The sequence below is a fragment of the Callospermophilus lateralis genome, chromosome 15 (assembly GCF_048772815.1).
Source record: "Callospermophilus lateralis isolate mCalLat2 chromosome 15, mCalLat2.hap1, whole genome shotgun sequence".
Classification (NCBI taxonomy): Eukaryota; Metazoa; Chordata; class Mammalia; order Rodentia; family Sciuridae; genus Callospermophilus; species Callospermophilus lateralis.
Window position 1 is genome coordinate 62,711,836 of NC_135319.1, and position 13,949 is coordinate 62,725,784.

Consider the following 13,949-nt stretch of genomic DNA (forward strand, 5'->3'; position numbering starts at 1 on the left):
CAAGTTCTAGGTCCACCTGGGCAACTTAGCAAGACCCTGTCTCAAAATAAACTTTAAAGGGGAAGGGCCTGGAGCTCAGAGGGCTGGGCTCAATCCCCAGTACCACAAGGCAAAAAAAAAAAAAAAAAAAAATGATATCCCTTCTGTTAAAGTCATCCTCATACAAGCAGAAGAAACAAACATTCTCTCAGTGACTTTTACCAGAGGATACCAGGGTAAAATAGACAATTGATGGGAATCTACCCTGTAATGGAAAGAAACTGCCTGAACACAACAGAGGAAAGCCCCCTGGCTGTACCCCTCCTCGGCTTCCTTGAATATCCATTCCCGTCAAGGTCCTGTAGTCCTAGCCTGCATTGCCTGCTCTTCCCTGGGGAAGAAATAGACTCCAGTTATTCAACCCTGCAAATATTTAAAAGTGTCTAGAAACTTGCAGATATGAAAAAATCTTTAAGACTCACAGAATTTCTTTAAATATTTTTTTCATTAACATGCATTTTTTTGGAAATGTTAAGGATCCAGTATATTTCAAAGCATGTATAGTGTGCACTTTCCCCTCAATGCTCACTATAGACCAAATGAAACAAAGAGTAAAAGCGGATTCTGTATATCTAAAATGAAATTCAAAATAACAATAATGAAAACTACGAAGTTATGAACTTTGGGCAATATTCTAGAAGTTTCTATACTGTTAGCAAACATCAATCATCTATTAATCCAAAATATGTTTTTGAAAGGTTTGAGTAGCTTGATTTCACAGCACTGCTACTTCAATATATAATAAGCATATAATCAACACCATAAAATTAAAGTGGCTTTCAGTGGGTCTTCTGTGCCAGATATTTTCCATCTGATTAGATCATTTAATCTTCAAAAATCACTTTGTGTCCCCATGCAGTGGTATGTACCTATAATCCCAGCTACTCCAGAGGCTGATGCAAGAGGATTGCTAGTCTAAGGCCAACCTAGGCAATTTAGCAAGATATCCTGACTTAAAATAAATATTTTTTCAAATGTTGAGTCTGCAGTTTAGTGGTAGAGTGCTTGCCAGGATCAAAGAAGCCTTTGGTTCAATCCCCAGTACCAAACAAACAAGTCATATTGTAATAGCAATGTTTTGGCCAAGATACACAAAGAATGATCATTTAATTTGAACTAGGAGGATTGCTGACGCATCATATCTGCCAATTATAATTTAAGAAGCAGCCCAAAGAGGAAGAAGACCCCAGAATTGGCCATGAACACACAGAGCCCCATACAGGACACCAAGAATTGCTCGGTCATCTTCTACATTGCTGATGGTGAGCTCTGCTCAGTCCTACATCAGGAAGGGGCAATCTCAGAGAAAGGTAACAGGGAATCCCTGAGAGTCAAGACCTTGCCCCCTAGCTTCAGTACCTTAAAAAAAAAAAAAAAAAAGGCTAATAAGCAGTCACCAGGTGTGTAAGCTTACAGAGGGAAGTGGGGACCTCACTACATCAAAATGCCGTCCTCTAGAAAGACCATCATGTCCATATTTCACAGATAAAAACATGATATAGATTAGATCAGGAGCTAAATGAAATAAAATCAAAATGCCACTCTTCATACCACTTCTGTAAAGGAAATATTTTAACACGTATTTTTATATATTTTTGAGTTACAGTGTGATGTTTTGATTCATGTATACATTGAGTAGTGATCAACTCAGCGTATCTATACCTTAAAGTTATATCATCTCTTTATGGCAAGCATGTTCAAATTTTCTCTAACAATATTGAGATGCATAATGCTTTATTGTTAATTATATTCACCTTTCTCTGCTGTAGAACACCCGAACTTATTCCTCCTACCAGACTAAAACATTGTACACAACGACTGACTTCTCCCCATGCTCCTTTCCTTTTATTCTCCCCAGTCCCTGGAAACTACTATGGACTTCATTTTTGCAGGGGAGGGGTACTGGGGATTGAACTCATCTGTGCTTGACCACTGAGCCACATCCCCAGTCCTATTTTGGATTTTATTTAGGGACAGGTTCTCACTGAGTTGCTTAGTGCTTCATTTTTGCTAAGGCTAGCTTTGAACTTGGGATTCTCCTTCCTCAGCCTCCAGAGCCACTGGGATTACGAATGTGCACCACTGCACCTGGTTCTAATTGACTTCTACGAGCTCAGTTTTTTAGATTTCACTTACAAGTGAGATCATCCTGTGTTTGCCTTTCTGTGCCTGACTTATTTCACTTAACATTCCTTCAGGTTCATCCATGCTGTTGAAAATGGCAAAATTCCATGCTTTTATGGTTGAATAGTGTTCATATATATATATATATTTTTTTCTTTATGCATGCATCCATTGATGGATGTTGATTCCATACCCTGGCTCTTGTAAATAGTACTGCTATAAACATGAGAGTGCAGATATCTTTTTGACATGTTGTTTGTGTTTCCTTTGGGGATATACCCAATAGTGAAATGACTGGATCCTGTCATCCATTTTCAGTTTATTGAAGAACCTCCATACTGCTTTCCACATGGCTGTACTAATTTACATTTCTACCAACAGTGTTCTAACAGTTCTTCTTTCTCCACATCTTTACTAGTATTTGCTATTTTTTCCCTTTTTGATAATGACATTTTTAACTGGGGTGAGGTGTAGTTTTCATTTATATTTGCCTGATGATTAATGATACTGAGGTTTTTCTTCAAATATCTGGTGGTAACTTATATATCTTCTTTTGAGAAATGTCTATTCAAATATTTAGCCCACTTTTTAATTGAGTTGTTTTTTTTTGGTTTGTTTTTGTTTTGTTTTGTTTTTGCTATTTTTTGAGTTCTTTATTCTGGATTTCAACCACTTGTCAGATGTATAGCTTACAAATATCATCTACTGCTCTGTTGATTGTTTCCTCTGCTACACAGAAGCTTTTTACTTCAATGTAATCCATTTGTAAGTTTTTATTTTTGTTGCCTGTGCACTTAGGGTCATCCAAAATTCTTTGCCCAGGACTATGTCCTAAAGCAATTGCCCTGTTTTATTTATTAGATTAGAAAATTTAAGGGCTTACATGTGAGTCTTTTTTTCTTTCTTCTTTCTTTCTTTTTTTTTTTTTTTTTTTTTAACCAGGGATTGACCCAAGGGCACTTAACCACTAAGCCACATCTTCAGCCCTTTATTTTATTTTATTTGTTCTTTTTAGTTATACATGACAGTAGTCCCCAGTCCTTTTTATTTTTTATTTTGAGAGTCTTGCTAGGTTGCTTAGGGCCTCGCTAAGTTGCTGAAGCATGGCTTTGAATTTACAGCCTCCTAAGCCACTGGCATTAAAGGTGTGCACCACTGCACCTGCCTATATTTAAGTCTTTAAGCCATTCTGAGTTGCTATGTGTAACTGGTGACATAGAGGGTCTAGATTCATTTGTTTGCATGTGGATATCTAGTTTTCCTAATTTAGAAACAGTCTTCTGCAATACTACTATTAGATTTTTAAATAAAGTATATAGAATTTTTAAAGTGGTCTTTGTGTCTTGTTGTTGTTTGTTTTTTGTTTGTCTGTTTGTTTTTGTTTTTGTTTTTTGTGGTGGTGCTGGGGATTGAACCCAGGGCATTGTGCATGTAAGGCAAGCACTCTATAAACTTAGGTATAGCCCCAGCCCTAAAGCAGGATTTTAAGGTATTTAAAAACAAAATAAATTGCTTTTCCAAATTAAAAAAAAAAAATCTTTTTTTTGTAGAGTCTGTGAAACTCATGAAGGACTTTGTAATTATTTTATAATCAACCCATCACATATGAGAAAAATGAAAATTATAACCAAGACAATTCACTTCCACTGCTAAGGCAAAGTAAAACTCCCATGCTTATTTTATAACTTGTGAACTCTACATTGGAAAGAATTTCAATTCAAAGACATTTCACAAGTATTAGTTAATTATTATGTACCAACAATCTCTTAGAATCTTAATCCTTATGAAATTAAACAGTTGCCAGATCAATAATTTCCCTATGAACAAATAAAAATGAGAGTTCAAAGAAGTTTGTCTTTTGTAATCTTTGAAACTTTGGAATGACAAAATTCAAAAACATCCAAGAAAATGCGGTTACTAGCTGTTCAACACCATATACTGTCCCAGCACATGTCTGGTTCTGGAAAAAGAGCAGATTTTAAAACAATCACTTATCTATATGTATCTATCAATATAAATACATATACCCATAAAATTATGTATGATTATTATATTAGAGTTATGGTAGAATAAATAGTATATCTATATTACATATATTCTTTACACACACACAAGTCACTGTCTTAAAATCTGTCCCTTTGCCTAAAGAGCTAGCATCCTGGCTCTGCCTAAGTGACATTTCTATGTATGCATCTACATACCTTGTGAGGGTTTAAAAGAACATTTAATTATAAAAAAGTATACTCATGGGGCTGAAGTCATAAATTAGCAGTAGAGCACTTGCCTTGCATGTGTGTGGCACGGGTTCGATTCTCAGCACCACATATAAATAAGTATGTAAAATAAAGGTTCATCAACAACTAAAAAATATTTTTTTTACAAAAATTATACTTGTGATTTAATTTTAAGTAAAAGAGAAAATAGAAAACACTATGTAAAATATATTCTCCTTCCTAAAGATTATATATATAAGTGCACAAAAACATACTGGAAGATTACACATTAAGATTACACATTAATATAACTAGTTATATTTGAATTATATTTGATTACCACTACTAATGTTTTATTTTTGGTTATTTAAATTTCCCATAGCCTTTCTAGCTCTCCAGCCATCTTTGATGGCTGCGCTTGGTTGGGGGCTATCCTTCACCTCAGACAGGAAGATGGTAGCCGAAGAGCAGATTAAAAAAAAAGTCTCTAAAATTAATTAACTTTAGGCTCCAGCTAGTTTTGAAAGGTGGAAAGTATGTGCTGTTGTGTTGAAGACAATCAGTGTTGTCATTCTCACCAACTGTGCAGTTTTAAGGAAATTTGAAAGAGAGTGCTATGCCATGTTGGCCAAAACAGGCATCCATCACTACAGTGGCAATGCTATTGAACTGGGCACAGCATGGGAAAAATACTACAGAGGATGCACACTGTCTGTCATTGATCCAGGTGATTTGGATATCCTTAGAAGTGTGCCAGAACAAACTGGTAAAAAGTAAATCTGCAACATTTTTCTTTAATCAAACTCGTCAGAGCTTGTTTAAAATTCTTTTTCTCCTTTGGTGATTCTAATTTGCTTTTGGAACATGAGAAAAGGTAATTGAGGGCAAACATACAAGTCCACAGTAAGCAACAAGGTCAAGAGTAATTCCCATGGAAGGGGTAAGCCAATGGTGAGGAGGGTGAAGCATTCACTAAGTTAGTTCATGAAATACAAGAGGAAATTTCCTGTCACAATTTGCCCACGATGAGGGTGGTGACCTCAGACTCCCTCACTCGTGCTGTGCTTTTTAAGGATTCAAAGAAAGAAATGCAACATGTTGGCTGGGGCTCTGAGGGACCCCTCCAACTCAGCCTCAGTATTAACTAGTTATATTAAGGCAAATAACTAGAGACCTATTGGCCTATACTCACCGGAATACAAAGTGCCTTTGAAAGAACCTTCCCTGGAAGACTTTAAGAAGCTCAAAGTTCTTCAGCACCTAGAGATGCATATCTATGTGTTATGGGATGAATCATTGTGTCTCCCTAAAACTCATATGTTGAAACCTTAACTCCAAAATAGCAGTATTTGTAAGGCACTGGGAATAATTAGGTTTAGATGTTGTCATGAGGGTACAACTCATAAGATGAGTGACCTTTAAAAAAAAAGTGTTATTATTATTCAGTCTTTAACAAATTGGGCTTACCATCTCTCAAAAAGCAGTTAGGCATATTTGTGTGGTCTACTTTTAATCTATTCTGTTCTGTTGATCTACATACCTATTATTAACACTTCTGCCTTGAAAACTGAGGCAATATTAGATTTCCCCTTACTAATTTTTCAAAATGTTTTAGATATCCTAGTTCCTTTTACTCTCAGATAAATTTTGGAATAATCTTTTCTGTATCTACGAGATTTTGACAGGTATTCCATTAAACCTGCATATCACTTTAGGAGGAATTGACATTTTCTTTGTGGGGTTGTCCAATCCATGAACATGATATGTCCTCCATTATTTAGATTTTTAATTACCATGACCATTTTGTACTTTTCAGCATCCTCAAAGAATCTTAACTCAGCCTGGGCTGTAAGTTTCTTTTATCTCTAGAGAGGGGGAAAGAGAGGGTGGGGTTAGATTAGGAAAGGATTGATGACTGGAGACTTCTAATGCTGCTCTGGTGGTAGGGAATAGGATATTTTGAGATCTGGTTGTTGGTAATCGGATGACAATGATGTTGCTGTGAATCTTGAAAACATTTTGGTTACTTTGGCATCTCTAGCCTAGAAGGGGGAGGAGAGAAGGATTAGGTAATTTAAGAATAACCAACCACATATCAACAGTCTCAGACAAACAGTCCTTGAATAATTAACACATCTACATGTAGAATTGAGCAGAAATTTGACCCAAAGATTAAGGTACAGATTGTTCAGTTTCGTCACTTCCAGAACTGGTGATTTTAAAAGACAACTAAAAGACGTGAAGCTAGAGAGCTTATTTGGATTTTCCCCCAGTTACAAATTGACAACAAAGCATTTAGAATTTACTTCAAAAATCAGTGGCAGTGTTTGCAAGAATTTTTTCCAATTTTACAGAAGTTCTATTGTGAATAAAATGTTATCAAACAACATCACATGCTACACAGAGAAAGTTTTCATGAAAGGAAGAGTCAATTGATGCACCAAACTTCACTGTTGTTTTAAGAAATTTCCACAGCGATCCTAATCTTCGGTAATAATCAGCAGCCATCAACTTTTAAAGAAAACCCTTTGCCAACAAAAAAGATTATGATTTGCCAAAGGTTCAGGGGTTCGTTAGAAGTTTTTAGCAGTAAATTATTTTTTCCACACTTTTTTTTAATGGTACATTAGACCCTTAGAATAAGGACTTGATCTCCTACTTCTACATGTATATAACCAGTTTTCCCAGCACCATTTGTTAAAAAAGGCTCTCTTTTCTCCAAAGTATACTTTTGGCACCTGTGTCAAGGATCCAGATGACTATATGTGTGGGTTTATCTCTGCATCTTCTATTTTTACCATTGTTCTATATATCTGTTTTTATGCCAGTACCATGCAGTTTGGGTTACTATAGCTCTGTAGTATAATTTGAGTCAGGTATTGTGATATGTCTAGCATTACCCTTTTTGGCCTAGAATTGGTTTTGGCTATTTTGGATCTTTCATTCTTTCAAATTAACTTTGGACATTTTTATCTAGTTCTATGGAGAATGTCATTGGAATTTTACAATAAATCTGTATATTGCTTTTGGTAGCATGGCAATTTTAACAATATTGATTCTGCATAGCCATGAACATGGGAAGACTTTCCTGTTGTGTCTTCTTCAATTTCCCTCAGTGTTCTGTAGTTTTCTCTGTAGAGGTCTTTCACTTCCTTGTTTAGGTTTATTTATAAGGTTTTGTTTGTTTGTTTTTTAGTGTTTTTGAGGCTATTGTGAATGGGAGTGTTCTGATTTCTTTCTCGGCAAATTCATTTTTGGTATATTAGAAAGCTATTGAATTTTGTATGTTGATTTTGTAACCTACTACTTTCCTGAACTTGTTTATTAGTTCTAGAAGTCTATCTCATGGAATAATTTGAAAAAAAGTGGCATTAGTTCTTCTTTAAAGGTTTGGTTTAATTCAGTTGAGAACCTGTCAGGTCCTGAGCTTTTCTTTACTGGGAGGTTTTGTGTTACTGTTTGTGTCTCACTACTAATTATTGGTCTGTTTAGGTTTCTGATGTCCTCTTGATTCAGTGTTGGCAGGTTGTATGTGTCTAGAAATGTATCTGTTTCTTCTAGGTTTTCCAATTCATTGGAGTATAAGTTTTCAAAACATTGCCTAATGATCCTCTGGATTTCTGTGATGCTCTAATTTTATTAATTTGGATTTTCTCTTTCTTTTGTTTAGTTTGGCTAAGGGCTTATCAATCTTATTTGTCATTTCAAAAAATCAATTGTTTCACTGATCCTTTGTATTGATTCTTTTATTCTCAATTTTATTGATTTTGGCTCTGATTAATTATTTCCTTCCTTCTACTGTTTTTGGAATTGATTCTTCTTTTTCAAGAATGCTGAGATGCATTATTAGGTTGTTTATTTGGGATTATTCTGACTTTTTATGTAGTTACTCATAAATTTAAACTTCTTTCTTAGTATGTATGACCTTTATAGTGTTCCAAATATTCTGGTATGTTGTACCTCTATCCTCATTTGAGTCTAAGAATTTTGTAATTTCTCCCCTGATTTCTTCTAACACCCATTCATCATTCAAGGTTATTGTTCAGTCTCCATGTGTTCATATAGTTTCTTCGGGTTTTTTGGTATTGAGTACTAATTTCATTCCATTATGATCTGGTAGGATGCAAAGAATTATATCAACATTGTTGTACTTGCCAAGAGTTGCTTTGTGGTCTATAATTAAGTATTCTTAATTAAAACATGTACATTTTTAGGTATAATGCTATTGCACACTTAATATATTGACTCCAATATAGGGCAAATATAACTTTAATGTGCTTTGGAAAAAAAATGTTCATGTGACTCACTTTACTTCAGAGGTCTTAAACTGAATCCACAACGTTTCTGAAGTATGCCCATAGTAGAAAATCATTTTTAAAAACAATAAAGCATGCACTGTAATGCTATCTTTGAGATTGATGTTAACTTGTAAAAGCTCTGAATAAATAAAAATAATATCATATTACTAGAAAATTAACATGTATTCTTCAATCACCGTTCCCTCAAACCTGAATTAATGGTTTCATTCTGTCTCATTTACAAATGGTCTTCCAAATGCCCATTCACACAGCTGCATGATTACACTATTCTGGAACTGAACACTTTCAGCAAGGAGAAAAAAAATCATGAAAAGAGACCACTCTTAAATAAAGCATTATACACGCTAATTACAGCAATCAGCTCAGATCGGCTGTATGCAAATCCTTGAGGTCATTAAGCACTGGTATAGGAAAGAACATGAGAATTCAGAATCATAAAACCCTTTTATACACTGAACTATTAATAACTATGTGCAGGATTAGAGAGAATACAGAGAAAGAGAAAGAAATGCTGTCCAGATAGTTGAAGATTACAGGTAAGAAAAAATTGTACATATTGCTCCAGAAGAAAAACTAAACAAACAAATGAATAGAAGTTACTAAAAGCGAGTTTGTTTTTCACATTTCCAGAATAAGAAATATATATGTTCAGTGAGCATAGGAAAAAAATTTCTTTATCTATTACTAATAATAAAAAGTGAAACAGAAGAGTGAATAGCCTTTTATTTACCAATTTAAGAAAAATTTTTATTATTATCAAATCTTATGTTGATCTAAGACTTTGAATATTGCTGAGAAGATAATCAGTAGTATTGTTTAGATAGTGATTTAATAAATTATTTTTAAAACTTAGAATTTTATATGGCATTGATTTTGCAATGACATCTTAAGGGACTTTTGTCAAATTATCAATAATTTTTATGTATAAAGACATAGCTGCATGAATACTTTTAATAACTCTGTTTTTAAGGTAGTAAAAATTATGTAAATGTCTAATATAAGGTTTTTGGATAAAGGAATTATAAGATTCAAAATTTGGCATTAAAAACAACATTGTAAATGAACACTAATTATGTATAATTTAAGATGATTTTATGTTTTGATGATATCATATTTATAAAATATGTATACCTATATGTATAGAAAACAGTTTAGAAGGCTATATACTAGATATTAACAGCAGTTATCTATTGACAGTAAGTAGACTTTTAGGAGATTCTCATGTATACTTCTTAAGTTTTATAACAATGGGTAACTTGGCAAAAATTAGGTTAGGTGTTCTAATATTGAAATTAATCTTAGTTTCTTATTTGGATATTACTTTATAAACTTTTGACTATAATTTTTTGAATCAATATAAACTATTCCATATAATTTAATGTCATATCCAAAACATAAAACAGACAAGTTAAGAGAACTCTTAACCCCTTCTTGAGGAAAGGTGTTAAAACACTTTTATACCTCATATTGCTACCCTATAAATAAGCTAATGTCTCTTAATTGTCTTTTAAAAATATAGCTTAGTTTACTTCTCAGTGTAGAGAGTAACATAAAAGTTTTATAAAATATTTATATAATTATAAAAGATTAAATGATAGAATTAAATTTACAATTATTTTGTTATTATTTTATAAGTTTGTGAGAGACCATTTTATAAAACTTTAGTTTGGAGAGCATCAGCTTAGTAAAATGTTCTCTTAAACCTTATACTTTGAAGACTTACATATTTAGGAGATAGAGATAAAATTGATATATAAAATTTAGCAATAATTATCAGTTACATTGATGTTTTCAAGTCAATCAAGTTTACCTGTGAAAGAAAACCTTGAAATTTGGAATTTAAGGTGGTATTTAAAAATAATAGTTTTGTCTAATCAAAATGTACAAATCTTAATTTCTTTAAAGTTAGCTCTTTTTTAGATAGTAAAACTTACCAGGCATAAGAAATTAATCTATATTGTTTACATTTGCATATTAATATTTGATCTTGGGGAAAAGTGTTAAATATTTTTAATTGATTTTCCACATATTCATAAACAACTTAGTTACATACAAATTTGTTCTTTACATACCTAAACATTCTTTATCACTTACTTAGACCTTCCTGTATGTAACCATACAAAGATTTTCCCATTCAGAAAAATCTTTTTCTTCCTACCATTAAAGTCTCCAAATATAAAGATTTTTTTTACCCAGAAACATTTTCTTTCTGCCTTCTAGAATTCTCCAATTTTTCTTCCCTCTCGGTAGAAGCATTTCTTTCTTCCCTTCTAGAATTTTTCAGTCTTTCTTTCTCATCTGTAGAATCTTTTTGTTTGTTTGTTTGTTTGTTTGTTTACATTTTGGAACAAACCCTTTAAATCTCTGAATCTAGACAAATTATTATATTTTAATAAGAGAAAATATTTCAATTGAGATGTAGTCAATACTTTTGAACAGTTTCGTGTAACAATGTTTAAGAAGATAGAATTATACCTGTTGGGACTTAATTCTTAGTAACCTCATTTTTAGAAATTTTAAACCCTTTGTTTTTTTATTTACCAATTTATGAAAACACCAATAATGTGTATTACCCCATAAAATTTAAGGAGTTAAGTTTATTTGATGTTATGTCTAATGGTTAACATCTTAACTTTGTAAGTCAATAAGTATCTCCTGTAATGAATATTTATATAATTAATGTCATTTACCCTAAATTTAATAGTCAGGGCATCAGGTAAATGTAAATAATTATATTAGTTATCATTTTTCTGTTGAAGAAAACTGTTAGAAGTAAATAGATATAAGTGTTAGTTATTATAGAAATTAGAAAATATATAGATCATTTAAGCAGCTAGAAAAAGTAGTATTAATAATATTGAAGATATTGTTTATTTTTATGCAATTACCCAATTTGAATTAAATCTTTTCAAATCACATGAATTAAAAATATTTATTTTTAAATTGTGAGTGCACTCACTTATTTTAACTTTGATATCATGTAATGCAGTTATAATGTAAATATAATCACTGTGTATACACATTTATAAATCAGAAAAATAAAAATCTGGAAATTATAAGAATGTTGTGAAATAAAATATTTCAGATTGTCGGCTTTGTCTTCATAATTGTCAGATTAACTTTTAATAATATCCCTAAAAAAAACAAAAAAAAATAATGTATTAGAAATAAGTAGAACATCTCTTGTTAATGTTACAATCCTTTTTGCAACTCTTCCTTAGCAGTATAGCTATTAAGAAAATTCCTCAGAGAAACCTGTTGGTGGGACTGTGAATTATCTTTTATCAACCTGTGAAAGATTAAGTACAGACAGCTGTTGCCAAAAATGCAGGAGTTTTTTCACAGGCAGTTCCTACAGACTCAGTCTCAGGTGCAGTTAATTTCAATCAAATTTATTTTATTGATGCTCATCACACTTCAGGCACACATCCTAAATTCTAAGTCCTAATTGAGTCTACACCCAAGGGTCTCAGATGCTCACCTGTGATGTGTCTTAAATCCAGGTTGCTGGAACTTGACCTGGGCCAAAGGAGTCTGGTACAGGGGGCACAACAGTGACAGAGGCCTCCATCTGTCTATCTGGGTCCTGTTAGTCCTATCGCCCCACCACCACCCCAGAAGTCTGGGTTTTTAAATTCTAGTTCGGTTGTGCTTGCAGCTGATAACTGGGTGAGCTCTGGGATCTACACCCAAGTGTAAGGTCTTACATCACTAACTTAAGTCTATCTAAGTTCTGCAGTTTATTTAACTTTTGCAGTTTACATTACATCATGACCATAATGCTTACCATCCTTATCTAACACACACACTAATTAATATAATCCACAGTCAATAATCCTATAATATTTTCTGGTACTCATATCAGTCAACCCCTGACTCTCCATCAAGCATTGAGCGAAGGGGGAGTCATACATCAACAGAATAAATTACAGCAGGTATTAAAGAGCATTCATGTATGGAAGAATAGTTTTGTGATACGGAATGATCAACAATCCTAATCCAATAGTGCAATATCAGTGGTGTACATATCTGATACAAGCAAGTTCTTGGAGAGAAGGTAAGGTTTGGTTTCCAAGCAATCTGTGTGCCAAAGGTGAAAAGACCCTTTTAGTCAGGAATATCCTGTGCAATTCCTGCAGGGCAGTTGTTCCAGAAGGAACAGGGATGGTACAAAGATAATTAAATATAGGTTCCTTACAAGGGAGAAGGTAATAGCAGATAAGAAAAAAGCATCAATAAATGATCCATCCATCCATTTTGGATATATAACAGTGTACATATAAATTATGTCTAAGCAAATGGCAAAAAAAAACTTAAGGGGTACATATCCAAATCAAATCTGCCAGATAAATCCACACCAAGTTACATAAATCACACAGATTAGTGGGAAAATTAGGAATAAGTCTACCTAGTATCATTCTTGTAGAGACCAACAACTTAGATTATACCAATGAACAAAGAAGGTAGTCTTATGGATTGCAGGGCAATGTGTGCAACAAAGCACATTTCTGGGACATCTCCTATATATCGTCCTTCCGGCGAGAGGCATCTTTTGAAGATTAAGGATCAGTAGGTGGGTGCAGATGTTTTCCTGCAAAGGAAAGAGAAATTCTCAAAGCAAATATAGTGATGAAGAAACCTACAAAGAGGTTATGGATTTCAATGAGGCAGTGCCATGGGTTCCAATGTCTCAAAAGGTATATCTACCAATATGACTACTTTGTCCAGATTATGAATGAATGAGTCCAACCTCTTAAATTGTGCCTGAATGTCAGTATTAGTGGCTTCTAGGGCTTTCTGGTTGTGTTGTAAGATGTCATCCATTTCTGTTATGGACTTCATAATGTTGTTCACAAGTTTATATTCAGCATAATCATCTGGAGTAAACATCTTGCTATCACCTAAAGTATAATTAATTTGGCATGAGATGTTAATATGGCAGAGCAGTGGCTCGAGTTAAAGATGACTTCCAGTAGTCCAGGTATGTATGTCTCATAGGTGACAGGAGAACACAAGTTAGTAACGTATGTAGCTTTACTATAGGTATCAGTCAAAGTGGAGGTTTTTCAATGCACAGTTAAATTGTGACAAAACAAATGGCATAAAACATCACCCAATGGGAAAGTGCCCAGATTAAATCCTAATTTACACAACATACATGAGCCAGGGATAAAAGAGGGTAATAATGTATCTGTAGCTATAAGGAAATGTAACATGGTATCAATAACAATAAACTGAAGTAAAATGTATTCTA

The 13,949-nt window shown here is 33.4% G+C and overlaps 1 pseudogene; it reads left to right on the plus strand.

The window, feature by feature from the left end:
- Positions 1–1,237: 1,237 nt before the first annotated feature.
- On the plus strand, positions 1,238–5,153 carry LOC143381069 (large ribosomal subunit protein eL30 pseudogene; annotated as a pseudogene).
- Positions 5,154–13,949: the final 8,796 nt, after the last annotated feature.